Source organism: Rhinolophus sinicus, chromosome 9 (genome assembly GCF_057876585.1).
Source record: "Rhinolophus sinicus isolate RSI-liver-muscle chromosome 9, RSI-T2T, whole genome shotgun sequence".
Classification (NCBI taxonomy): Eukaryota; Metazoa; Chordata; class Mammalia; order Chiroptera; family Rhinolophidae; genus Rhinolophus; species Rhinolophus sinicus.
The window spans coordinates 28,657,380-28,682,984 of record NC_142509.1 but is presented as its reverse complement, the minus strand read 5'-3'; the positions used below and the strand labels follow the sequence as shown (position 1 = coordinate 28,682,984).

Genomic DNA, 25,605 nt, shown 5'->3' with positions numbered 1-25,605 from the left:
CACAGAATGACCCCAATAGGGGGCGCTATGCCGCACTGCCCAGAACCCTTTGAAGCATGAAGGGTTTATTTCCTGAGCTATCGGTGGAGAGCTGCGTTGCCCAGGGTCGCGGTCCCTTTCCAAGACAGCTGGTATAGAGACTGGTCATTGCAAGCCTCCTCGCCCCATCTGGAATAACTCTGAAGGCCGACCCCTGGTTCAGAGCTTCTGATGGGGTCAGCTGAGCCCTGCTTTGGGATATATTGTACCCCAACGTCTCCTTTTGCCCAGTCTCGTTTCCTTCACTTCCTTTCTACGAGTGTAGACCCCAAGAGTACCCCTAATAAATTTGCTGCCACTGTTCTCTGTCTCAAAGCCTGTTCCTTGAGAACCCAACAGCCGGAGTGATCCTTTTACACATAGATCTAATTGTGTTGCTTCTCCATTTAAAATCCTCCTATGGCTTCCCTTGGCACTTAGAACAAGATTCAAACTCCTCAGAAGGCTTGTCAGGCTTCCAGATCAGTGCTGTCCAATAAAACTATCACGCAAGCTGTACATATCTGTACTGCATTAAAAAAAGTAAAAAAAAGAAAATCAGGTGAAACTAATTTCAAGAACATATTTTATGTAACCTAATATCAAAAACATCCCCATTCGCATGTATAATCAAAATAAAAATATGAATATTTTACATTCTTATTTTTTTCATACTAGGTCCCTGGAATCTGGTGTGTTTTTGCAATTATAGCACATCTCAATTCAGACTTGCCACATTTCAAGTGCTCAATAGCCAACCCGTGGTTAATGGCTACGAAAGCGAAAGAGAGCCTGGGGGCTCTGTTTCCCGCCCACTCTCATCTCTACTGTGGTCCCTGCTGCTACCTGTGCTCACACCTCCCCGCTTCTCTCTGCACTCCTTGTATACACCAACCCCATTTGTGCCTTGGAGACTCTGCACCTGCTGTATCCTCTGCCTGAAGGTACGTTGCACAGCTGGCTCCTTCTTCTCACTTAGGTCTCAACTCAAATGTCACCTCCTCAGAGAGGCCTTTTCCTGATGATTTTATCTAAAGAAGTTTCCTTCCCCCACCATCATCAATTAACGACTCCTGCCAGCTTATTTTCTGCATAGCACTTATCACCTTCTGAAATGATCACAGTTAATGCTTGTCTATGCATTTTGTTGTGTGCCTTCCTCTGCCAAAAGATAAACTCCATGAGGCCAGAGATTTGGGATTTGGGAGCTGTTTTATTCAATGTTGCATCGCTGCGTGGGCCCAGGACAGTCTGTCATTAATAGGAAGGAGACTAACAGTTTTTGTAGGTATGCATATGTGCCACACACACAATGAACACTCACACTTGGGTCTAACAAACATTTCTGCCTTCATGGAGCTTATATTCTAACGGGTAAAAAGGACAATAAAATAAATTTATATATATATATATATATATATATATATATATATATATATGATCAGTACTATGGAGAAAAATCAGGGGAAGTGAATTAGAGAGTGTCAGGGGGTGAAGTTGCCATTTTAAATGGGGTGGGGTCATGGGAGTCCTAGATAAGAAGGTGGCATTTGAGTAAAGACTTGAGGAGGTCAGGGGATGAGCCACATGGATATCTGAGGAAACAGTGTTTCAGACAGAGGGGTAAGCATGTGCAAAGGCCCTGAGGTTGGAGCATATGTCACAAATTTGAAAAAGACAGAGGTTAGTGTGGCTAGAGAAAATGAGCAAGGAGGAGAGTGACAGGAGATGCGGTTAGAAGTGGGTGAAAGTTGGGAATCTTATATAGGACTTGGTAAGAAATTCCAAGGACTTTAGTTTTTACTCAGAGCATATGGGAGGCCACTGGAGTATTCTGAGCAGAGAATAATGTTTTTACAGCACTCTGGCTACTGCTTTCAGAATATACTGAAGGGAGCAAGGGTACAGGTGGGAGACTATTAGAATAATCCAAGTAAGAAACTAAGGTGGAGCAGACCAGGTCCAAGACTGCAACAGATACTGCCAGTTTTTAACAAATTCCATTCTCCCTTTCTTCTATACTGTGTTTCCCTGAAAATAAGACCTAACCGGAAAATAAGCCTAGCATGAATTTTCAGGATGACATACCCTAAACAGAAGTCCTAATGCTTTTTTTGGAGCAAAACTTAATGTAAGACCCGGTCTTATTTTCAGGGAAACACGGTAGTAATAGCTGAGCACATGGCTGTCCCACTGGGGACTACATTTCCCAGCCTCCCGTGGGGCAAGATGGGGCCATGTGTCTAAATTTTAACCAATGGAATGTGAATGAAAGTAATGTGTTTAACATCGCTACCTTTACTTAAAAGACAATTGTGCACTGTGTTCTTTTTCTTTCTCCCCCTTTGTACAAAGGCATGAGATGCACTTGGATGCAACTGAACCATGCACATGAGGACAAAGCTACAGAAGAAACCTGGGTACCTGAATGAGGGTGTGGAGCAAAGCCTGGCATATTCTGAACCAATCACTCACCTCAGGATTGTTTCATGAATAAGAAAGAAACTTGTCTTCTTTAACCCACTGCATTTGGGGTTCTTTGTTACAGCAGCTTAACCTTTACCTCAACTAATACACAGACTTTTATGGCCAATTTAGCGGTATCAGGAGTGAATTACAGCACAGTGTGGAATAGGAAACAACCTAACATGTAATACGCAACCATCTCCATCCTTAAAGCTCTTTAACTAAGACCCTGCAGGGAGTTCTCACAGACTGTCTTTCCCCTTAGGTCCCTGCCTGATATTGTTTCCGTTTACACATTCACACTCCCGCTGCTGTACACACTTTGCCCGTTTCCCCATGCCAGGGGACGTCTACAAAATTCTATTTCATTTTGTTAAGCAAATGAATACTTTTTCCATCTCCATTGCAGACAAGCTCCAGGACCTTCCTTGGCATTACTCAAAATTCTTGGTGGGGTATCTTCAGAAAAGAAAGACGCATCTAGCTCAGGTCTCCCTCTTAACACTAAGAATTAGCCGACATTTTTAAAATCACAGTTTTCCTGTCATTTGTCTCATAGTAAATTTGTTGGTAGTTCTTCCTTCCCTGAAAACACCCTCAATAAGCAGAAGGGAGGGGGGAAGGGGGGTGATGCAGGAGAAAATATACTTTCCTCTGGCCTGAGAAAACCTTAGCATTTGCTCCTGGGGTTTTAGATTTCATTTCCCATTTACTCAGATGCAAATATTTATACAATGGGCACCCCTAGATATGCATCCATATGGTTCTTTCTCACGTACACACACTCAGGCACGCACAGACATACAGACAGCTGAGTTATGCAAAAGACCCTGGGCTGTCCATTCTGTTCTTTCCTGCTTTCAAATGCCAGCTCCCAAATATGCTCCCCTAGTCACCAGCTCTGTGTCCTTGCCACTCACTGATACTTTGGGTGTCTCACCAAAATTCACAATGCAGTCATTTTGCTGTCTCATTTCCTCCCTGCTTTTATGGGCTGTTACGTTCATTAATGATACTGTGAAATGAGTTGTAAAATGCATCAGAAACAAGGCCCCGAGTTGGTGACAGTCAGGCTTTGCTATCATATCAGACAGGGCCATCTTCTCCCCATGAGATGGCCGTGGTCGGCCAAGTGTCCACACCACATCACCCCTGGCAAAGTGAATGGAGGTAACATGGCACATGGGATTGTGGAGAAGGTCTCCAAGGCCCAGCTCAGGATCTGACCAGAATTAACCCCTGCTGCCTCCTGGGGGGGGGGGGGAGGGAATGGAGGGGAATTAGTGAGGTTTTACATGTGTTTTTTTGCGCATCTCTGTATAGACACATGTGGATGCATATTTTGTATTGACTGGGTGAGTTGTTATATGCTTACAAATAGTGTGTGAGAGTGTGTGTGTGTGTGTTTATATATTATTGGTCCCTGCTCATTTCTCCAGCCCATCTCACACAGTTTTTCTTCCGCTCTATGTTCTAAACACATGCTCCTCTTAAATTCCTTAATTCTCTCCAATCTCTCTTCCCTCTCTCTGACATTCTCTTTGCTTCTTTCTTTGTCTCTCTTATTCTGTGTGTCCCTTTCTCTTACCCTGCTTCTCTGTCCCTCCCTTTCTCTCCCCACCCACCAACCTTCTTCCTCTCTCTCTCGCTCTCTCTCTCGCTCTCGCTCTCGCCAGGGGCACGGGATCTTCATTCAAGACTCATGGAACTCCCCATCACTCCTTGGAGCCCTTGCTCTCTGCTCCCCATCGCTGGTGAGGTTGGTACCCTGTCCATCCCTTGTCACACACCAACACATGCCTCTCCATCGGTTGCAAACATCTGACTCACCACGAAGACGCCTTCACTGTAGCTTGGCTTCAGGGTGGAGCGGGTACAAGATAACTGAGCCTTTGGTATGGCCACACTGAATCCCTCGTAGCATAATAATCCAGAGAAATCCTTGTCCCTTTCTCTCCTGGAGTTACATTATCAAGACACCCCTTTTGTTAGCATAGCTTTGTTATGTACCTGATATTGTTTCTATACACGTATTTAGACGCATATTCATTTCTACGTGCACACTTACTTCTGTAAACACGTGTGGGCTGCTGCTTCCCACAGTATGTGTGCTACATCATTTTAAAATACATTGGGTACATGGATGTGACCCTGTGTGTATGTGGGCATATTTATGAGAGAATATCTGTGTATTAAAGTGTTTCTTCTAGGCCTGGAACTATCCAAGACTCCATATGATCTCACAAGGACCTTACAATATAGGTAATGCAATCTGCATTTTATAAGGAGGAAATTCAGGCCTAGAGCGGAAAGTCTTTTAGCCAAAGTGACATAGCTACAAACTGTAAGTTATTTGTTGGTGGTGCCACCTCCCTTCCCACACACATCCCCTTTACCACTTGTGGGGACAGAGCCAGAAGTGCAGTTTCCAGGCTCTCGGCCTCATGTGGAAAGGTGCTCACTCGGGTAGTAAATGGCCATCAACTGTGATTGGATGGCCATCAGCTGTGGCTAGTTGGCCGTCAGCTGTAACCAGTGAGCCATTGGTCCCTAATGTAACTGCTGTGGCTACGCTAGCAGCAAATGGGGGCTAGCAAGAAGATGGTGGCTGAACTAGCAAGAGCGGATTACAGTTAGCACGGTGGATTGCAGCTAGCAAGTGGGGTTGGTTGGCAGAGAGAAGTGGATGGCGGGTCATGGATAGTGTGGATCCTGCTTCTTATGTCTCCAACCCAGCCCCAGAGAGACTATAGTGGTATGACTCCCCTATCTATGGCTCCGTGGGTGTTCCTTTTTGGCCTCACCATGTCCTGTGTTCTTATGTGGGGAGCGGGACCAGAGACCCTGCATGACACCCTGCATGACACCAGTACACACATCACCCAACCACTGAAGATGCTGGCTGCTACCAGCTCACCCCTGCTCACCCTGCTCAAAGATGCCCGGAAGTCTGCGTCCCTTCCCGGGGGATGATGTGGGGCCAATCATGGACGGATGTGGGGGTGTAAGTGCCCACCAGCTGTTACCTTACGGGACAAGGAGAGAGAGAGAAGCAGATTAAGGCAGAGGCACATGTCATTTCAGGACAAAGAGAGTCTGAATCCCCATCTTTGGCTCGGCTTTTCAGGATCTTGATCTACATATATTTTTTAAATTTGTATGAAATTTATCGAGGTGACGTTGGTTAGTAAAATTATGTAGGTTTCGAGTGTACATTTCTATACTACATCATCTATATATTGCATTGTGTGTTCACCACACAGAGTCAGTTCTCCTTCCAGCACCATATAGTCATATTTGACCTCCTTGATCTACATATTAGTGAACAGAATTGGAACCTAGGTTCTGGCCAACTACAAAGCCTGGGGACTGTCTTCCACGCCACACTGCATCCTCCCCTGGTGTTTGTGTTACAACTCATGTTCAGCGGGGCTGGTTTTCCTATACCTTTCTCCAGAGGCAGCAATGAATGGGAATCGTTTGTTTGTCTAAAAGCGGAGTGGAAGCTAACTGTTTTAGACTGTGAAGCAGTGTAATGGACACTGCGCCTGTTACATTACATTTTATGGTTTTATAGCAATTACACTGCATTTTATGGTGTCATAACATATTACATTTTATGGCTTAATATCAGCTTTAATACAAGACACCACGGCCAGCGAGAATTTTAAAAAGGGGAGGCTTCTCCTGGTGGGATGGTAATGGGCTTTCTGCATGACAACACGCCTTCCAGCAGGAGGCTGGGGAAGGTGAAGCAGGGACCAGATCTCCCTCAAGCCTCCATATTACCTCATCCTGTGCCCCCTCAGTCAAGCCTGGCTTTCTCGCTAGGGGTCCTTGCGCAGATTAGTTGAACAGATGCTCTGGGTTTCCAGCATCTCTCCCGCACCCATTTCCTTCTCCACACAACAGACAGGATGAGCTTTCTCCAGCACAAACCTGATCTGACACCACCCTGCTAAAACCCTTCTAGAACTTCCCATTGCCTTCAGAGCCAAGTCCATACACAAGTCCAAACTCAGCCTGTGGTTTGAGAAGCTGCATGTTCTGATTCTCAGCCACAGCTCATCCACCCCCCAGCCCCAAGCATCCTGTGCGAAAGCCACAACGAGCCTCCTGCCATTCCCAGATGTGCTGTGCCCCTTTTCACTCTCATGGCTTTGCACATGCTGTTCCTTCTGCCTGGAATCCCTTCCTGGATCTTTCTCTTTCTTTGCATTCATTCAACGAGTATTTATCGAGCACCTATAATGCCGGGCATTGTTCTGACTGCTAGGGATGCAACAGTAAATGAAACACTTAAAGTCTCTGCTCTCATGAAGCTCACCTCCTAATGGGGAGAGGTGACATTGCATCAGCTGTTCAAAACTCAGCTCATGTCACCTCCTCCAGGAAACTTGTTCTGATAAGCCCAGATAGTGAGGTATGCATTCCATGCCAGTGCAAGAACACTTAGCATCACCATCGTAGTATCTGTCCCCCTCTCTGCCTTCCCCGAAGGCAGAGACAATGCCCTACCCATCTTTAATTTTGCATTGCCTTCACCAAGCAAAGTTCCTGGTCCTTGGAAGTTAACCATAAGGTGAATGAATAAAGCAAGAGAGAATAAATGATTAGTGTGATTTAGGGGTGCCAGTGAGAGTCCACCCCCACCACAAAACATTTCCTGCACAGATGCCTCAAATCCTGCCAGCAGGAATTCATTACTTTGGGTTAAGCATAGTCCACTCCCAGCAGCTCTTCTGAATGCAAATGGCTCTGAGAGTAAGATGTTTGCATGAATTATTCCATCAGAACACTTGGGAGCTGCTTGTAGAGCACAAGACTTAAGTGAGCTGCTGCACTGGGAAATAAAGAGAGGAGAAAAGAAAGTGGGCTTTGCCCAGGGTTCAGGCCTGTCTGAGCTCAAGAAATTGGTTGCGCATGTCGACAAATACATTGACTAAAAAGCTCTGGCAATTTTAGTGCTATCAGAGAGGTGGTATAAGGCAATGAAAACAGCTCTGGGCTAGGCACCATGTTCCAGCTCTGGTTCTACTACTGATTCGCTGAGCAAACTTGGGCAAGACCTTTAGCCTTCCTGGGCCTCAGTTTCATGAACTATAAAACAAAGAGGCTAGGCAAGATATGATCAGAGCCTTTCAGGAGTTAGCAGAGTTCAGTAGTTCAAATTCCAGCATTGCCTTCACCAGCTGTGACCTTAGACATGCCTTGGTTTTGTCATCTATAAAATGGGTCGAAGTATAAAAAAGATACATGCTTCAGAGGCTTGTGTAAGGATATAATAAGTTTATATGGATAAAGCAATTAACATAGAAGCTGGGATATCATAAGCACCCTATAAATGTCACTTACTATTAAACAAGCCAAAGGGTCAACATTGCAATTTCTGCAAACCACAGAAGACCAGAGCTGGAAAAGACTCTAACAAAAATAATAGCAGACCCGTAATCAGGGGCTCACCATGTGCCAGGCACTGTGCCAAGGGCTTTATAAACACTATCTCCTGTGAGCCTCATAGGAACCCTGTCACACAGGCTACTTGGTGAATCCTGGATTCTCCAATCAAGCCCAGAGCAGGTGAGTAATGGGCCCAGGTACACACAGATGGTAAGTGGCATGGCCAGGGTTCAAGCCAGGATCTACTTGATGCCAAAGCTTTTCATCCAATATGGTACATTTTCAGCCATTCTTTCTTCAAATATTTTTCAATCCCACCTTTCTCTCCTCTCCCTCAGGGACTCCAAGTACACATACCTTATGCTGTTTAATGTCCCATAGCTGACTGATGCTCTGTTCTTTTTTATTATTTTTTTTATCTGTGTGTTAGACCTTCAATAGTTCCTATTATTAAGTCTTCAAGTTCATTAATCTTTTCTTCTGCTGTATCTAATCGGATATTAATCCCATTCAGTGTATTTTTCATCTCATACATGTCGTTTTCATCTCCAGAAGTTCAATTTGGGTCTTTTCTATGTCTTCTGTATCTTTACCTAAGATTTTCTACTTATAGAGTACAGTTAGAATAATTGTTTTAATGTCTTTGTTAGCTAATTCTGTATCCATTCTGAGCCAGTTTCAATTGACTGATATTCCTCCTCATTATGGAGTGAGTATGTGACCCAATTGTGGCCAATGCGTTGTAAGAAGAACTCTGCAGGGAGACACGTGGGAAAGGTTTCCCCACTCTTAGGAAAGAAGCCCATTTCTCTGGATGTGACCATTTCTGGATGGGACACCAGGAACTGCTGCCTTTATTGAATACTTACAGTGTACCAGACCTGTGGTAAATGTCTGAGGTCATGTGATCCTAACAGAACACCTCTGAAGTATTTATTACTGTGCTGCCCATTTTACAGAGAAGGAAACTGAGGTTCAGAGTGGTGAATGCCCTTTCCCAAGGTTACATGGGTAACACAGGGCAGAGATGGGATTGGAAGCCAGGTCTCTCAGATTGCAAAACTAGTGACCTTAAAATTCTATTCTATGCTGCCTCTTCGTAAAAAAAAAAAATCCTGAGCCAGATGAGGCCCTTTCCTCTCACTGATCCATATTCATGTTTCTCAGAGCCAAGTAATTGGGGCTGCCAAAGGATGCCGAGAAGCCATCCTAATGAGCTTGCTCAGCTCCTGAAACTGCATAACCTGCTGGGCCGTGGGGCCTCTTCTGTCAATATTGACGTCTGTCTGAGACACTCGGAACCTTCCATGGTCGGAGGAGCAGCTGCTGCTGAGATTTAAAGGGAGAAATGAAAAAGAAAAAAATACAGATCCTCTCAACAAACCTACCACTTGTCAAGGCAGACCCCACAAACCCTTGTGCATCTGGGGAAACTGGGGAGGACAAGGCTAGATTAGTTGCCAGCTGACCTGCAAAGTGCATGGCTGGGCTCCTGCACCCAGGGTCTGCCCACCTGCTTATTCAGCAGGCCCCTGGAGAGCTGGGGAATCTGCTCTGGCCAGGAGAGGGTGCCTCCTTGCCAGGTGTGCTTCTGGGGGAGCTAAGATTCTAAGTTCCTGGACCTGCTCACATGCACTGCCCACCCAGCCTGCAGCCCTCTGGAGGGCTAAAGACATGTTCCGGAAGGGCATATTTCTAGGGGGTAAGAAATCACGTGTTGGAACAAGTCCTCCTTTCAAGAAGGATGGTACAAGGGAAGGGGTACGGGCTATGGAGTCGTACAGTCCTGGATTTGAATCCCATAATAAGCAAGTTATCCTCTCTGGCAAATGGGATTTATTCACTCCACAAATATCCAGGCATCTGGAGGCAATGACAGTGCAAGGTCACGGGGATATCAATAAAATGCCAAGCAGAGAGCCTGGCATGTCCTCAAGCAATGCAGACACTCCAGCTGCTTCAAGCAGGTGTCACCACCCCATGGCTGTCTTGTCCATAAGGCAGTAACATGGCTGTGTAAAAAGAGCCTTAGAGACAGTTTGCCATCCAGCTCTGGCACAGACACTGTCACACAACCTTGAGCCATTATTCCGCGGGATGGTTAATTTTATGTGTCAACACGACTGGGCCACAGGGTGCCCAGACATTTCACCAAACATTGTTCCAGGGGGTTATGTAAGGGTATTTCTGTATGAGATTAACATTTGCACCAGTAGTCTCAATTAAGCAGATTGCCCTCCCAAACGTGGGTGGGCCTCATTCAATCAATTAAATCCCTGAATAGAATAAAAGGCTGAGTGGGAGGGAACTTCTTTTGCCTGACTGTTGGAGCTGGGATATTGGTCTTTTCCTGCCATCAGACTTGGACTGAAACAGCCGTGCTTCTTGGATCTTGAGCCTCATGGCTTTTGAACTGGAACTTACAACTTTGGTTCTTCTGGTTCTCAGGCCTTTGGACTCAGACAGGAACTACACATAGTCTCTTCTGGGTCTTCAATTTGCCAACTGAAAATCATGGGACGTCTTGGCCTCCATAATTGTGTGAGCCAATTCCTTATTTTATATATAGAGGGTGCCGGAAAAGTGTATACACATTTTAAGAAAGGAAAAAACTGTATTAAAATTGTCATACTCTTACCCTCTCATTTGTTTGTCTTGTTCTTTTGTTGTTTTTGGTTTATATACCACATATCAGTGAAATCACATGGTTCTCTGCTTTTTCTGTCTGACTTATTTCGCTCAGCATTACTCTCTCAAGATCCATCCATGTTGTCACAAATGTTCCTATATCATCTTTTCTTACTGCCAAATAGTATTCCATTGTGTATATATACCACAACTTCTTTATCCATTCATCTATCGAAGGTGATGAACACACAATAGGATTTATAGATGATGTAATACAGAGTTGTGCACCTGAAATCTATGTAATTTTACTAACAATTGTCACCCCAATAAATTTAATAAAATAAAATTAAAAAATAAATTGTCATACTCAATATATACTGATCACAAAAGATGAATACAAGTCACGTTTGACTTCTGCAATGACAAGAGGTGCTCAAAGTGGTTACCGTCAGCGTCCAGACACTTCTGATGACGGCGCACTACTGCTTGAGCAACGTTGCCCAAAGTGTCCTCTTGTCTACATTTTTTTGGCACCCTCAGTATATCCTATTGGTTGCTTCTCTGGAGAACCCTGATAAGACATCTCACTTCCCTAATTCTGTTTCATCACCTATAAACTTAGTGGAATTGTGAGGACAGGCAATTACAGTATCAATTACAATATAGTTTGCAATGTGCTATGAAATGGGTAAGTGTCGGGGGCTCGGGAGCCCAAAGGAACACATGATCCACTCTTAAATAATAGCTTCTTATAGGAAGAGAGTAGATAGATGAGTAGTTGATACCAGAAGAGGGTATGGAAAGGGTTTTACAGGAAGCGGGAACAGCATATGCAAAGGCCAGGAGGCCAAATAGTGTGTGGTCTTATTGGAACACTCAACATAGCTCGATATGTCTCGTGGCAGGTCGCAGGGCCCTCTTGTGTCACATTAATAGCTTGGGCTTTATCTTGAAGGCAGCGGGAAGCCACTGAAAACTTTTTAGGCACAGCAGTGACATGCATCTGTGGGGCTTTAAACAATGTATTTTAACCTCGCTGATTATCACTCTCCTTGCCACTGACATGAAATAGCTCCCTCCACCTGCCTCACTGCATCTTTGTGAAGATCGGATGCAGTTATGTACCGTCAAGTGCTTTGTAACTCATTGCGTCCTTGGCAAATAGAAGGCAGGATTCTCAACCAATAAGTCAATATTGTTATATCAACTTCAAGGCTTTTGTGTCCCTATCAGTTTCTCTAACCAACGCCACAAGTCAAATAAGATAATGGGGTCGGAATTTACTTGGCAAACTCTACAGCTTTTGATTAAAGGCGGAGATTTGTTAGTTGCTTCCCTAGCATCTGTGTTAATTTGGGTCTTCCAAGAAAAAGATGCTAAAATGGGGTGAAACATGCAAGAGGTTTATTAGGGGCAATGTCTGTGAGAGACGGGGCGGGAGCCAGGAGAGGCAGGGAGAGCCATCATCTCGATGCAAGTCTGATCCCACGTGAAGGGTAGAGAGAGGAAAGAAAGAAAGTGGATGGGAGCATCTTAGATTGCTATGCCATTCAGCGAGGCCACTAGGGAGTCAGTGAGCCAAAGTCACCTGTCGGGGGAGTCCCATGTCTCCTGGGAATGAGTCTGCCTTAGTATTCCTTCTGCACTCAGCCACTGGCTGGGTGTAAGGGGGCAGGTGACCTCTGCACAGACATGGTGATGGATTTCAGAGCACAGCAGCTGAGACCCTCAATCCATGATGCTTCCTGCACCCAGAGATCTGAGAGGTGCATGCCCCTGGTCATCACAGTATCCATTAACCCTTTTGTGACTACGACCCTGATTTTTTTTAGTAATCTGTTCCTTTTCTGCTCTCACCCCACATGATCCAGGCCTGAGATCCAGGCTGCACCTATAGCTTGAATAAAACCTAGATGAGTTGGATATTTGTGCTGCATAGACCCCAAATCCCCACTCCCCAAAATTACGTGAGCTAGGATGTCAGTCCAAAGATCAGTAAGGAGCAACAGTGGCCTAATTCATTTGATCAAACCAGTGAACAAAGACATAGGATCTGGTTCCCATGTGAATATGTGGGCCCCAAATTATTCAAATTATTTTACTGGACTGTGTGCGGAAGATGTCTGTCCTGTGACTGCCCAACCACAGAGACTCCCTCCATCCCCTGGCTAAGAGATGGGCCCAGGCAACCTTCTTCTTGGCCCACGGTCGATTGGACCACTCCTGATTAGATCTAACCCACCTGATCCCATCTGATTCAAGGCAGCCAGTGATGGACTGACTTGTGACCACACAGACCTTAACCTGGTGAAAAAGAGATGGTTTCAACCATTCAGTCTCTTTCCTGGAAATTTGGACTAAGGTGGACCCAGAGACTGAAATTTGGACTAAGTTGTACCCAGAGACAGATGTTGGCATTGAAGTAGCAAGGTCACGAGGTTGACTTCTGGCCGGGGAGGTTCTGATGGGCCAGGAGCAGGAAGAGGTAGGTTCTAAGGAAGCAGAACCGTGCATAAGCACAAGGCACAGTAAGTGGAAAGGGCACAAAGGGAACCTGCGGAGGAAAGAGGCCAGGCCAGGAGAGAACCCAGCTGCTCTGGGACCTGCTTTACTACCCAAATGTTTCCATCCCATTGCTGGCTACAATTCACAGATACCCCTTTTGGAAATAACGTTTTCTTTCCTGAACAGAAAAAGTAATGCATTATCACGGGGGGGGGGGGGGAAATCAAGAAAGCAAAAGCTCAGAGAGGAATATAAAAATAACCCCCGTTCTCATCTTCTCAGAGCATCACATTTTCTTCTAGTCTTTCTTTCCAGGCTCCCATAGCCACATATATTCGTTCTCCATAAAACTGTGATTATACTATTCACTCAACAACCTGTCATTCTTTATGTCTTTCCCCCAGTCAATAAATATTCTTCTCTAATATGCTTTTAAATTATTTCATAGCATTCCCTCCTAAGGATATGCTGTCATTAATTTCTATAATTCCTTGTCATTGAACAATTCGGTTTTTCAAGGGAATTTTTTTCCGCTTTGCTTTTGTAAATAACGTTGCAAAGCCCACAGCTGTAGCTAAATCATTATCCCTTTATAATAAATTATTACAAGGCAGATTTCTGGGTGAGTGGGCACATATCTCCCTTAAATCTTTTGATAGATCTTGTTAAATTACATCCAGGAAGGTTGCAAAAATTTATATACCCACCTGTAATGTATGAATGTGTTTGGCCCAAGGAGGTTTTTGATCGATTTTACCACATCCTGGAGACCATAGGGCGGGCTGACAATTAAGTTTGCGAACTTGTTGCTACGATGCTGTTAACCTTTTTTGATATCAGAGGGATTACTCATTATGAATTTGTACCAACTATACAAACTTAGTTAACCAAGTTTCCTGTTTGGAAGTGCTGAAAAGGGTATGTGAAAAAGTTAGACGACCTGAACTTTTCACCAACAATTCATGGCTCTTGCATCACGACAATGTACCAGCTCACACAGCACTGTCTGTGAGGGAGTTTCTAGCCAGTAAACAAATAACTGTATTGGAACACCCTCCCTGCTCACCTGATCTGGTCCCCAGTGACTTCTTTCTTTACCCAAAGATAAAGGAAATATTGAAAGGAAGACATTTTGATGACATTCAGGACATCAAGGGTAATATGACGATAGCTCTGATGGCCATTCCAGAAAAAGAGTTCCAAAATTGCTTTGAGGGGTGGACTAGGCGCTGGTGTCAGTGCATAGCTTCCCAAGGGGAGTCCTTTGAAAGTGACCGTAGTGATATTCAGCAATGAGGTATGTAGCACTTTTTCTAGGATGCGTTTGCGAACTTAATTGTCTGACCTCCTATCTCCACTGTGTGGCATGGTGTCGTGGTATACAGCAGGCACTCAATATGTGTTTGTTGACGTAAACTGAAGTCACAGGCATGAGTGAAGAGTCCTTTTTCTCTTGAGCTACACTGAGGGTCTTGTGCCCTTTTCAATCACCACTGGTGGCACATGACACACTTCCTGGCATGCTCTTCTTTGGGAAAACCACTTCTAATTTCATCAGGGAACACAAAACCCCTGGGCAGCAAGCAGGCAGATCTAAGCCAGAGACCCTCCCATCTTTGAGTTCATGTCCTCCCAAGAGTAGAACCTGTTCTTTCCTCTCTCTGAAACCCACTACTGAGTAGAGAAAGACAGGGAAAAAATCAGACAGATGGAGAGCTCATTAAAACAATCAATTATTTCAATGCATTTGGACGTGACAAAGGTACACCAGGGCGTGTGTGTTTTTAATAAGGCCTGTGCCGGGAGAGCAGCCGTGGGACCGACTGGCAGAGAATGAGACATTGCTTTCTAGACGGCACCTACTGTGATAATGTTACCTGCCGTTAATGCTGTGGCAGAAAATAGACACGGAATCAGAGAACGTTAAATCTGAGATAATGGGTTTTTTAATTGTTTTCAAATTTTGGATGAGCGTTTTAATTGAAGTGGTGGGGAGGTTAATATAACTTTTGTGTTTGATTATCTGGCAAGGAGAGGGGGGAATGAAGAAAAGTAGGGGAAATTGAGGTAGTCTTTTTTAAAAAAAAACAACCTCTCATAACACATAGCGTGATAAATTCCATTTCTCTACAATTGTTTTCATTATAAGTGGCAGAAGCAAAATGATTTCTGTACATAATTAGTACCAAGATGAGAGAAATGCTGACAGTCTGAGCTTTTAAGTTAACTCTCTGCATACTGAGAAGGAAGGGAAATCGTCGTTCGTTCAATAAATTGTTATGAAGAATCCAGAAGGAGCTGGTATTTTGGAGTGGCCACTATTGACAGACGGAATGCTAGGCCCTTCCTGTATTTTCTTTTTCCATCTCACAATTACTCTATGAGAAGTTTTATTATCCCTCTTCCACAGAGGAGGGGACTGGGCTCAGAAAGTTTAAGTGACTTGCTCAAGGTCATACAGCCCGTAAGAGAAGGCTGGAGCTCTGACCCAAATCTAGTCGTCTCCAGAACAGCACAGAGTCAGAATAACAAAATGGAGTTACACCTACCTGGATTCAAATCCCCCTCTCTCATTGCCTCTATTTTATTTTCTATAAAATGGTAATAATAACGAAAAATAATAATAGCACTTACCATCGGGGCTTTGTTTTTCTTCTTTTGTTTTGAGGATTTATTGCGAAAGTGATTATCCAGTACTTGACATGGTTCCCGGAATGTAGCAAGTGCTCAATAAAACATTAGCTGTTAGTATTCACAGGACTCTGACTGACTTAGTCTAAAACTCCTTACTATGTTCAAGGTCCTACAGGGTTAAGCAGTTGTTGAAACCTTGGTTCCCAACTTCAGGGAGTTTACAGTCTGTTGAGATAATGGACCAGGATCCCCACTTTTCCAGACTACTTCAGTCTGTGAGTGGACAGAAAGCTCGTGACCAAACACCCTCCCCCAGGTTTCCAGGATTTCCAATATTCTATTTTATCATCCAAACATGCCCACCTGCCCCTCTCCCCACCCCCACCACAGATCTCAATTCTTTATTTGCGAAAACATGATCCCTTTCAGCACCTAGAGAAGGATCTGTAATATTAGACTCCATCATCTGGAGACAGCGATGTGGGAAAAGTGAAACAGAAAGTCTTTAGCAATCATGGAAGGTTTCACTCTTCTGCATTTGGAGAAACTCTCTGGCAGGGCTTCAGGGAGCAGGTGGTCTGAGGTGCTCCGTCAACTCACTGGGGATGGAGGACCACTCCATAGCTACCGTCTCCCCAAAAATAAGACCTAGCCAGACAATCAGCGTCTAATGCGTCGTGGCTTCGTCTTTTCATCTCTACACCTCTCTCCATGCCGCTAGGATCCCGTCTCATCTCTTACACCTATTTCCAGCCCCCGCTTCTTCCCTGATCGGTTCTCACTGGGTCTTCTCTCCTGGTTTCTCAGTTCCTATCAGCCCCTTGATTTTCCTCTCTTCCTGCTACTCAGGGGAGCGGTCTAGACCTGCAGTTCTCTGGGATCCCCATTCTGTCTCCACTGGCTCTGCCTCACTCCCTGGAAAAGCGAATCATCGTGAATCACTTCCTCCCTGGAAGTGATTCCAAACACCAAAAGCATCCCTGACAACATGCACCGGTTCCAGCAACAGACGGACCTTTTCAGAGGGAACAAGGTTCCAATCAATTTTCATTTCTTCCAGGTGAGAGAGGAAGTCTGTTTGGTGACTCGGGAGCCCTCCACGAACCTCCTGCAAGAATTCACTGTGGCTTCTACTTTTCTGCGCAGATGAGCTGCCGGCTTCTCTGCGAACTCAGATCTTTCTCCAAATGATTCCCAGAAACAAATGCTCCCAAAGGCAGGGGCAGGTCCTCCTCTGTGTGCTGGCATCCATGATAGAGCCACATTCATGAAAAACAATGACAAAGTAATGATGGCAATAGTAATGGTTGACCCTTAATACCTGGGAAACACTAACCAGGTGCCAGATCCTAGACAGATATAGTAGCTTATTTTACCCTCAATGCATCTCTTTGTGGTAGATACTATTCCCCCATTCTATAGAGGAGGAACACTAGGCACAGAAAGGTTAAATAACTTCCCCAAGGTCACACAGCCAGGGAGTGGGGAAGACTAGATTTCAATTCTGGCAGTCTGGCTCCAGCTAGTGAACATACACCATCTGGCCCAACACTGGGCTCGGTAGTGGGAATGTAGAAAAGAACAACAGAAGACACAGCCCCTGTCCTCATGGAGTTTATGATCTATGGGGTGGGCGAGGGCATTACACCATTACATGTATTAGGTTGGTGCAAAAGTAATTGCGGTTTAAAAGGTTAAAAATAATGGCAAAAACCGCAATAACTTTTGTACCAACCTAATACAAATCAGTACATTCTAGAAAGGGAAAAGAGCATGACAATCCCTTTGGGCTTCCTTTTAGAATGAACAAGAGCTTTAAAATTCACTTTCACGAGGACCCACAGGTAGCTTTTAGATCACAGAAGCCTGGGCTTAGACAAGCCAAGTGACTATTGTTTCTTGGGACGTGCTGTGTGCCAGGTACTACATGGCACGATTTATGCCCAAACTCCCTTCAATCATTACAAAGGGGGAACTATTTTTGTCCCTTCTGATGGACAGAAAACGAACTCAAAGAGGTAGAGGGACTTACTTGGGACTGATATTATAGATCCAACCCTTTCTATCATATGATAGATCTGATTTCTCGACCTCAGCCTCATTGACACGTTAGGCCAGATAATTCCTCATTGTGGGGCTGTCCTGTGCATTGGTGAGCAACGTCCATGACCTCCACCCACTAGATGTCAGTAGCGCCCCCAACCCAGTTATGACAACCAAAAATGCCTCCAGGCATTTCCCAGCGTCCCCTCTGGGAAGAGAGAAATCACTCTTTTTTGAGAACCACTGCTATAGATGCCCACCCATCCCTCTCTCCAGATTCTGTTCATTCATCTCTGACTACTGAACACCTAGCACAGTATCTGTCCCATAACAGGTGCTCAACTAAAGTTCGTTATATGAAAGATGGAAGAAAGGAGGAAGGAAGGAAGACAGGAAGAGAGGGAGAAAGGGAGGGAAGGAAAGAGGGAGGCCTAGGTTCACCCAGTATTACTGAAAGTCTGTAGATAAATCAACCCAAATTGATTTTGTTAGTCAAATTCTATTTGAAATACCCTGGGGAGAAGTCGGGGTTTGAGGGAGTCTTGTGAAAAACTCTTACATGACACAAGCAGTCTTCCTGTGATATGATTCAGTACACACACAACCATACATATTCACGGAGCACACACAGGCTCATGCATGCATGTGTGCACACACACACACACACACACACACACACACAGATGAAACTGCCCAGAGGGTTTGGCTTTCCTACATTAAGTTTACCTAGAGACCACCATTCAAAGTGCAGTAAGCCAAGCCATCCTTGCTGTCTCCTAGAAGAAATCCAATCATCCATTTGACAAAACACCCCAGGGATACCTCCAAGCTTCTTCATGGGACAACATTTATCAGTGATTGGTTGTTATGATGACCAAGAGGGTCCCAGTTGGCCTGGGTAGCTTGTCGCCACCCAGGCTCTCCCATTTCCAGCTCTGCAGGATGTGGCTGATAATACCATAATCTCCCCAGCTCAGAATTTCCCTGGGCTCGGGCATAGCTTTCCCATTTGTACATTTCAATCAACAGAAGCACCAGTGTTTACAGGGCAGATGTTTCCTGTTGGTACTTTCTAGGTCCTGAGCGGGTGGCCCTGTTAAAGCTGTATCGTTGGACAAGCCCTTCACTCGAGGTCTTTCTTCCTGGATATGAGCGAGGGGAGACAGGGAAGGCAGCACGGATGTCAAATCCAGGCAGGAGAGGATTGTGCGACCTACCATCTTCCATGTGCTTCCAAATGAGACCAAAACGTGTCCTTGTGTTGGGTGCTTGGGGAAGAGCATGGCACATACGGGGACTCAAATCCCACTTTCAACACTTACTAGTTGAGTGACTTTGGAGGAGCTACTATAGCTCTCTTGTGTCACGGTGTCTTCATTTGTAAAATAGAGACACAAATTTTATCTGCCTCAAAGGGAGCTACATGTATTTTTGTTGGCCAGTTCCAGGAACTGTCGTGGTAGGCAGTTCTTCTTAAAGCGAATGGGAATCCTAGAAAAAGCAGTGTGATCTGCTCAGGGAGGTGAACGTCACAGTGATTTGATTTGTGACATAAGGAATTGACTTGCCAATTGACTTCTAAGTCACCTTGACTTAGAAGGGTGTGGGGCCGTGAAACTTTCTTCTGTCCACCTACTTCCTGTGATAACACAAGGGAATTCCTATGCACTATGGATAATATCAAGGACAGGGTCACTTCCTTTATTATCTGGAGGTTGGGCTCTATGTTTTGAAAGTACATAAACAGCAAGTTCCTGGCTCAGAACGATCTTCATGAGTTTTCCAGTGTTTTTCTAAGAACAGAGCTGGTAGGTAATTATGAAGGGTAGTGGGAACATTCTTGAGACTTCTAGAGAAGCCTGGTATTTACAGTACAAGATTTAAGACAAAACCCTGAATTTATGTTTTGCTACCACAAGTCAGTCTGTGTGACTTTGGAAGTGCCACTTAACCTCTTCAAACCACTGTGTAATGGACACTTTGGGTTATTTCTCCAGATCACTTCCCCCTGTCCCACCAAGAGCACTCACTCACATTTTCCAGTGGATAATCTTCAGCTCTATTGTTCAGCGCAGTGGAATTCATCCCAACCTCAGCTCTAGGGTGGACACTGATTTGCTTAAACCAATAAGTGCATCTATCCATCAGCCATTGTGATTGGTTGAGGGATGGACACCTGACCCAGTTCATACCAATAAGACATAAGGAGAGGATGCTGAAACAGACAAGTGTTCTGCCCTCTATGAGACATGCCAGAAGAGCTCATCTGTCTCCCTTTTGGGCTCTGTGATGTGAGGATATGAGAATAAGAGGCCACTAAGAGTCAACCTCAGGATGAAGCCAACAAAACAGCAGGCAGAATCATCCAGAAACAAAGCCATGAACTCCTGGATCAAACCATTCCTGAATCAGAATATCCCACGGCAATCTAATTATGTGAGCCAACAATCTTACCATCCCCTCCAATTTATTTTTTCCTTAGGCTAGTGTAGGTTGAATTTTCCGTTGCTTGTAACCAAAACATTCCCAACTAGCATACACTGCTTTCTCTGCCCCACTCCCTCTCCAAATTTCTGGAAGAATGAAGCAAGATAATAAGGTATGTGAAAATGGTATGTAAACTGTAAAGCACCGTACCAATTAGGTGTGATAAAAATCAAAACAACTATTATCATTGCTTCAAGGACTTCATAGCTCAGAATAATCCAATTTGCAGCAGATGTGGACTATTTCCTTTCATTCCTCTGAAATATATTAGTTTCATTATGTTGAAATTATCAGATCATACATTGATAATGGTGCTTAATGGGGCTAACAGTATTATTCTCCAATAAACAGAAATGTATATAATTATTAACTATGTTAAGATTCCTTGTATTCACTGATACTAATTACACCCATGCCTTCATCAGTGAGTCCAATCTGAGTGACAGTGGACACCCAACTCTCATGGAGAGAAATATGAGGGCTCAACATCTGCACTGACTGACAGCTGACAACCGTTGTTTGGAGAACACAGTCTCCTCAAGCTCCTTGTTGGACTATCTTCCTCTCCATCCCCCCCTCTGACATTCTACTATATTACCGCTGTCAACCTTTACAAGCCTGATCATGTTGGAAAATCGGAATACTCACCCCATTTTACAGATGAGCATAACATCGGCACAAAGAGTGAAGGAATGTCTCTAAGGTCACACAACTTGGAAGTAGCAGAATCAAAAACCAGAGCTACGGCCTTCTCTCCACTCAGCATCCCTGACTGCTACCACTGTGCGTCTCTCTACTCTCTCACAAGAAAGGATGGGCAGACACAGAAAGAAAAAAGCCCCAGATGCTCTAAAAGCTGACTTTGGTGAAAGGCTTATTAAATGTGTCTGGACAAAAGGCTGCCCCATCACTCCCTTCTTCCTTCCCTCCCACCTTTTTTTCCCACTTCCCAGAGGAACTTGATTAATCCATTAGGTTTAACCTCTCTTTAACTTCCTGATTAGTTACATTTATAAAACTCCATTTGTTTTTGCTTTCTCATCAAGCCAAGTCAACACCCCCAGAAAAAGAAATAGGCCAATTCTCAGTGCTACTGATTTACTGTAATTTCTGAAAATCAGACCGAACTGAGGAGAGACACGACTGGAATTTCAATTCCTCCTGTTCACATTGCAGGGCATCTTGCTGAATAGGAGGAAAATGTAACAGAAGAAAACTCAATAATGGCAGGATCTCAGATTTGGCCCAGGTGGCAAAATACCAAGACTGTTAATAAAGCAGATTAATAAATTCTATAATTTCCATCTCCTGGCTGAGTAACAAAGCTACAAAGTACAACAACAACAACAACAACAACCAAAACTAAAGCTAAGAGATTATACATTTTTATTGGCAAAGGGAAATACTCAAAATGATGGTATTGGTTTCCTGTCTTCCGTTTCCTCCCCTAGAGTCTGTGGTTCACACACAGCAGCTGGAGGGGATATTTAAAAATTAAATTAATTTTCATTTTGACAAAAATAATACATGGACATAGTTTAAAAGCCAAATTTGATTACAATATTTATAACAAAATTTCAGTAGTCCCCTCTACTTTCTCAAACAACGTCACTTCTCAGTCCTGTTTCACCAACCTAACTACATTCAATACTTTGGGCTGTCTTTTCTGATCTGTATCTCCACATTTTAAACCTTTTATTTTTCCTAGAGATAATAATTGCCTCTTGTTTTTATTTACTATGTACCTACCGTTCGTTTTTCCTAAAAAAAGTACAATTATAATACAAAAATCGTAGTACTATTTTGCCACATGCTCAAATGCATCATGTAATCTACCTCTTCTTTCTTCCTTCCTTCTTTCTTTCCTTCCTCCCTCCCTCCTCTTTCTCTCTTTCTCTGTCCGTGTCCTTCCTTCTTCCTTCCTTAAATTCCTGTATTGTTTACGTTAGTGAAAAATTGGAAATTTGAAGCCTTCTTTCTAAGCTTTTATTATGAAAATTTCAAAACCGGGTCAGATTCCTATCTGGTCACCTTTGGAAACGTCCACAAATCCTGACTTAGAAAAGGAGATGCTCATAAGATCATGGTATCCGGCCAATTCACACCCAAATTTCCCAACGTCCTGCAACCAGTAGTGTTACATGAATCTTAGGAGTTTCAGCTTGGACGTTCCAACCTGTTAATAGTGGTCAACCCGCAAGCACAGCTCCTAAACCAGTACTTCTCAAATTATCCAAAAAAGTAATCCGTTTTCCCAATCCTTCATAAGCCAATACTTGTGTGGTCTACACTCTTTTCAACAAGATGAGTCAGCTGATCACACACTTGGATGTTGTAAAAATGTTAAATTGCTCTATAAGTTTATGAATGCTTAGCCTTGCTTCCTATTCTTATCTCATCATGGCAAATAACAAACAGTTCCTGAACCAGTGTAGCCTCTATCAACATTTTTGGCCATTCATGGAGTGTGCAGCCATCATGGGTCCATGCTGTCCCGGCATCTGTTTCTTCCTCTCACTACTTCCCAGCAGCTCTTAATTCTCATCTGGGGACCCATATTGCTCTGGGGAAGATTGACACCATCCCTGGCTACAGGCACGGAACGTGTGACCTAAGAGAAGCCAATCAGTGCATTCATTCTATCCCTATAACTTCAGTGATTGATTCCAGGGTTGGCATGTGACCCAAAATGGTCCAATTGGCCGACTGGAGTGAATGTCAAAATAATTTCCTTGGAATAGTGGGTAAAGGCTACTCTCCCCCTTGGATTTGTGGTGTGTGGGTATGAGCCTGGCTCTCCAGCAGCTAATTTTGCTACCATGAGGCCAGCCCATCTGAAGACAAGGACACAAAGGATGGCAGATTTGAGAAAATGGTACTGAAAGGAAATCTCAGCCCAGAATACATCATGAACCTCTGGGCCAAAATATGCCACAGCCCACCTTATAGCTCGACACATCTTTTTTGTTAAACCATTTTGAGGTGGATTTTCTGTCTCTAGTAACTGAGAGCTTCCTTGCGATTCCTTGGTTGTGTGCATTTTGTTTTCCAACTGGAACCTATTAAGTATTTACCATGGGCCAAACACAGTGTTAAGTCTAGGAAGAATACTTCTCACAAAATAGATTGTGAAATGAGTCCAGAGAGGGATGGTGGCTAATATAGCTGGAAGCATTCAGAAATAACATCTGACTCACTTCAAGAGTCCTATATAATTTTAAGATAATATTTAAAGCTCCGATGTTTGCAATTTCTTTGCAAATTACTAACTTTGCAATTAAAAATTACAGCAATTTTAAGGTTATCCCTAGAAGGACAGCCTGACGTCTCTTTGTTACACTATCTGCTATTTTCACAATCTTTGCCATTTTTGCATATGATCGATCCATTTTTATTTTAATATTTTTAAATGGATTCACTTACAGAACTCAAATCATTTCAAGAGGAAACTTCTATAATATCACTATAAATGGAAAACTAGCATCACGTTACATGAATAGAAAGTAATCATAAAATAAATTCAATGAAATTATAAAATGTTACTGAATTCTGACTATAGTGATTTGACCAAAGCCCTGACCAGACAATCCTGTCTTTCATAAAAGGGGGAAATTAACAAGTGCTCAAAAGGTGTTAAACGCATATGAGCACAAATACTGAGACTTCCTCTTTGCTGTGTTTAAAGGGGTTGAACGGAAATTGACAGGGATAAATCAATCACCAATAAATTTACTGTTAGTAATGTTGCTTCTGTGTATAACTGCAGTTTACCCCCTTTGCACAAATGTGTGACCCTTGCCACTCTCTGAGAAACAGTATCCTGACCGAATCCCATTTTATAGCTGAGCAAACTGAGAGCTTAGGCAGTGGAACTCTTCTGATCCCCAGCCTGCTCAGCTCCCAATATTCTATAGTATTTGATTACTTTCATTGGATTCACATCGTCATTACCTTCTAATGATGGCAAGGGACTGTTTTTTGTTTTCTTTAATTTACGGCCATGATGTCAAATTTCCTTTTGTAATAAGCTTTGATTTTTGTTAAAACTTCCCACTGTTGAGACCACCTTGACACACGGGCCTTACCAAAGCTGATGGCTCTGAGTCCCCCTCCACCACCACTAGCACCACCACCACCACCACCATCACCACCACCACCACCACCACCACCATCACCACCACCACCTCACTCCCTGAAGTGAGAACAGACACAGAGGATTTCCACCATCTTCCACTGCCCTGTACTGGAGTCCCCAGAAATGTCCCATGATTTGAATTCCTCCCACTCCAAGCCTGAAGGGAAAAACAGAAGCTGGGGTGCAGAGATTTCTCTAAAGTACTTGACATGTGAGACTGGATAACCCTTTGTTTTGGGGGGCTGTCCTGTGCCTTGTAGGACGTTGAGCAGCATCCCTGGCCTCTACTCACCAAATGCCAACAGCACCCTCCCTCTAGTTGCAAAGCCAAAAATATATCCAGGCCCTGTCCAATGTCCCCTCAATGCAAAGCCATCCCTGGTCAAGAACCACAGCATTATTCTGCACGGCTGACTTGTCCCTATCCCAGCCCTCCAAAATTTCCCAATAAACATGAAATACAGAGCATTCCTCTGCCACTAAAGTTGGGGTCATTGAAGATCACTATTTTTTTACGACCAGGATAAAAATTTTAAGAAAAACAAGGGAATAATATCAACTTCCGGCTGGCCACAAAGTTCACTCCTTTTAGACAATTCATGTATACTCCCAGGCAAAGGAAGCTTACGTGGTGGCAGCTTCAATGGGTCCTCACCCCTGCCCACCACCAGGTGCTGTCCCAGCACCACTAAGCATGGATGACAGACGGGGGCTGCTGGAGTGGGTATTTTATTTTCTCAGAACCCTTTGCATCTTGACTTTGGAAATTTAAAACCAGGGGCATTTCCATGCGTCATCCTGGCATTTGGCATCTGTTCATGGCAAGAGTGTCGGTGACTGAATGCTCCACCTGAGAAAGCATGAGTAGGACTTAGGATCCCACAGAGCGATCTGCTCTTTAGGAATCATTAATGTTAAAAATATAGATACCAAGTATGAACGAAGGAATGAGTGATGTATATTTATCCACACATTATAATAAAATTCCATTGTTTTGTTTTGGGTTCCTCTACATATAGGCCCTGACAGGAGAAATAAGGCGCAAGGAGTTTATTTGGAAATGATCCTAGAAAGCACAGTGAGGCATAGAGGAAAATGAGACAGGAAAGAGAAGACAACAATACAGGATACCATAATGAACTGGTTACTACTATGGCCCAGGGGGCTCAATCCTGCTGGAAACTTCTAGCAGACACTGTAGAACACGCTTCAAAGTTATCCCATTGAGGGGCAAGTTAGCTGGGATACCTCCACTTATTCCTGTTTCTCACTGGTTGAGGCACACTCCT

General features: G+C 43.9%; 1 long non-coding RNA gene across 3 annotated transcripts in view; it reads right to left on the bottom strand.

The window, feature by feature from the left end:
- Nucleotides 1-25,605, bottom strand: part of LOC141569253 (uncharacterized) — a 296,091-nt gene that overhangs the window by 27,561 nt on the left and 242,925 nt on the right. The window contains exon 4 of one of the 3 annotated variants that reach the window (XR_012492760.2): nucleotides 5,371-5,510. The exons of the other annotated variants lie outside the window; for them this stretch is intronic. This is a non-coding gene — a long non-coding RNA (uncharacterized LOC141569253). Of the gene's footprint in view, nucleotides 1-5,370; nucleotides 5,511-25,605 lie in introns of those variants that run through there. 3 annotated transcript variants of the gene reach the window in all.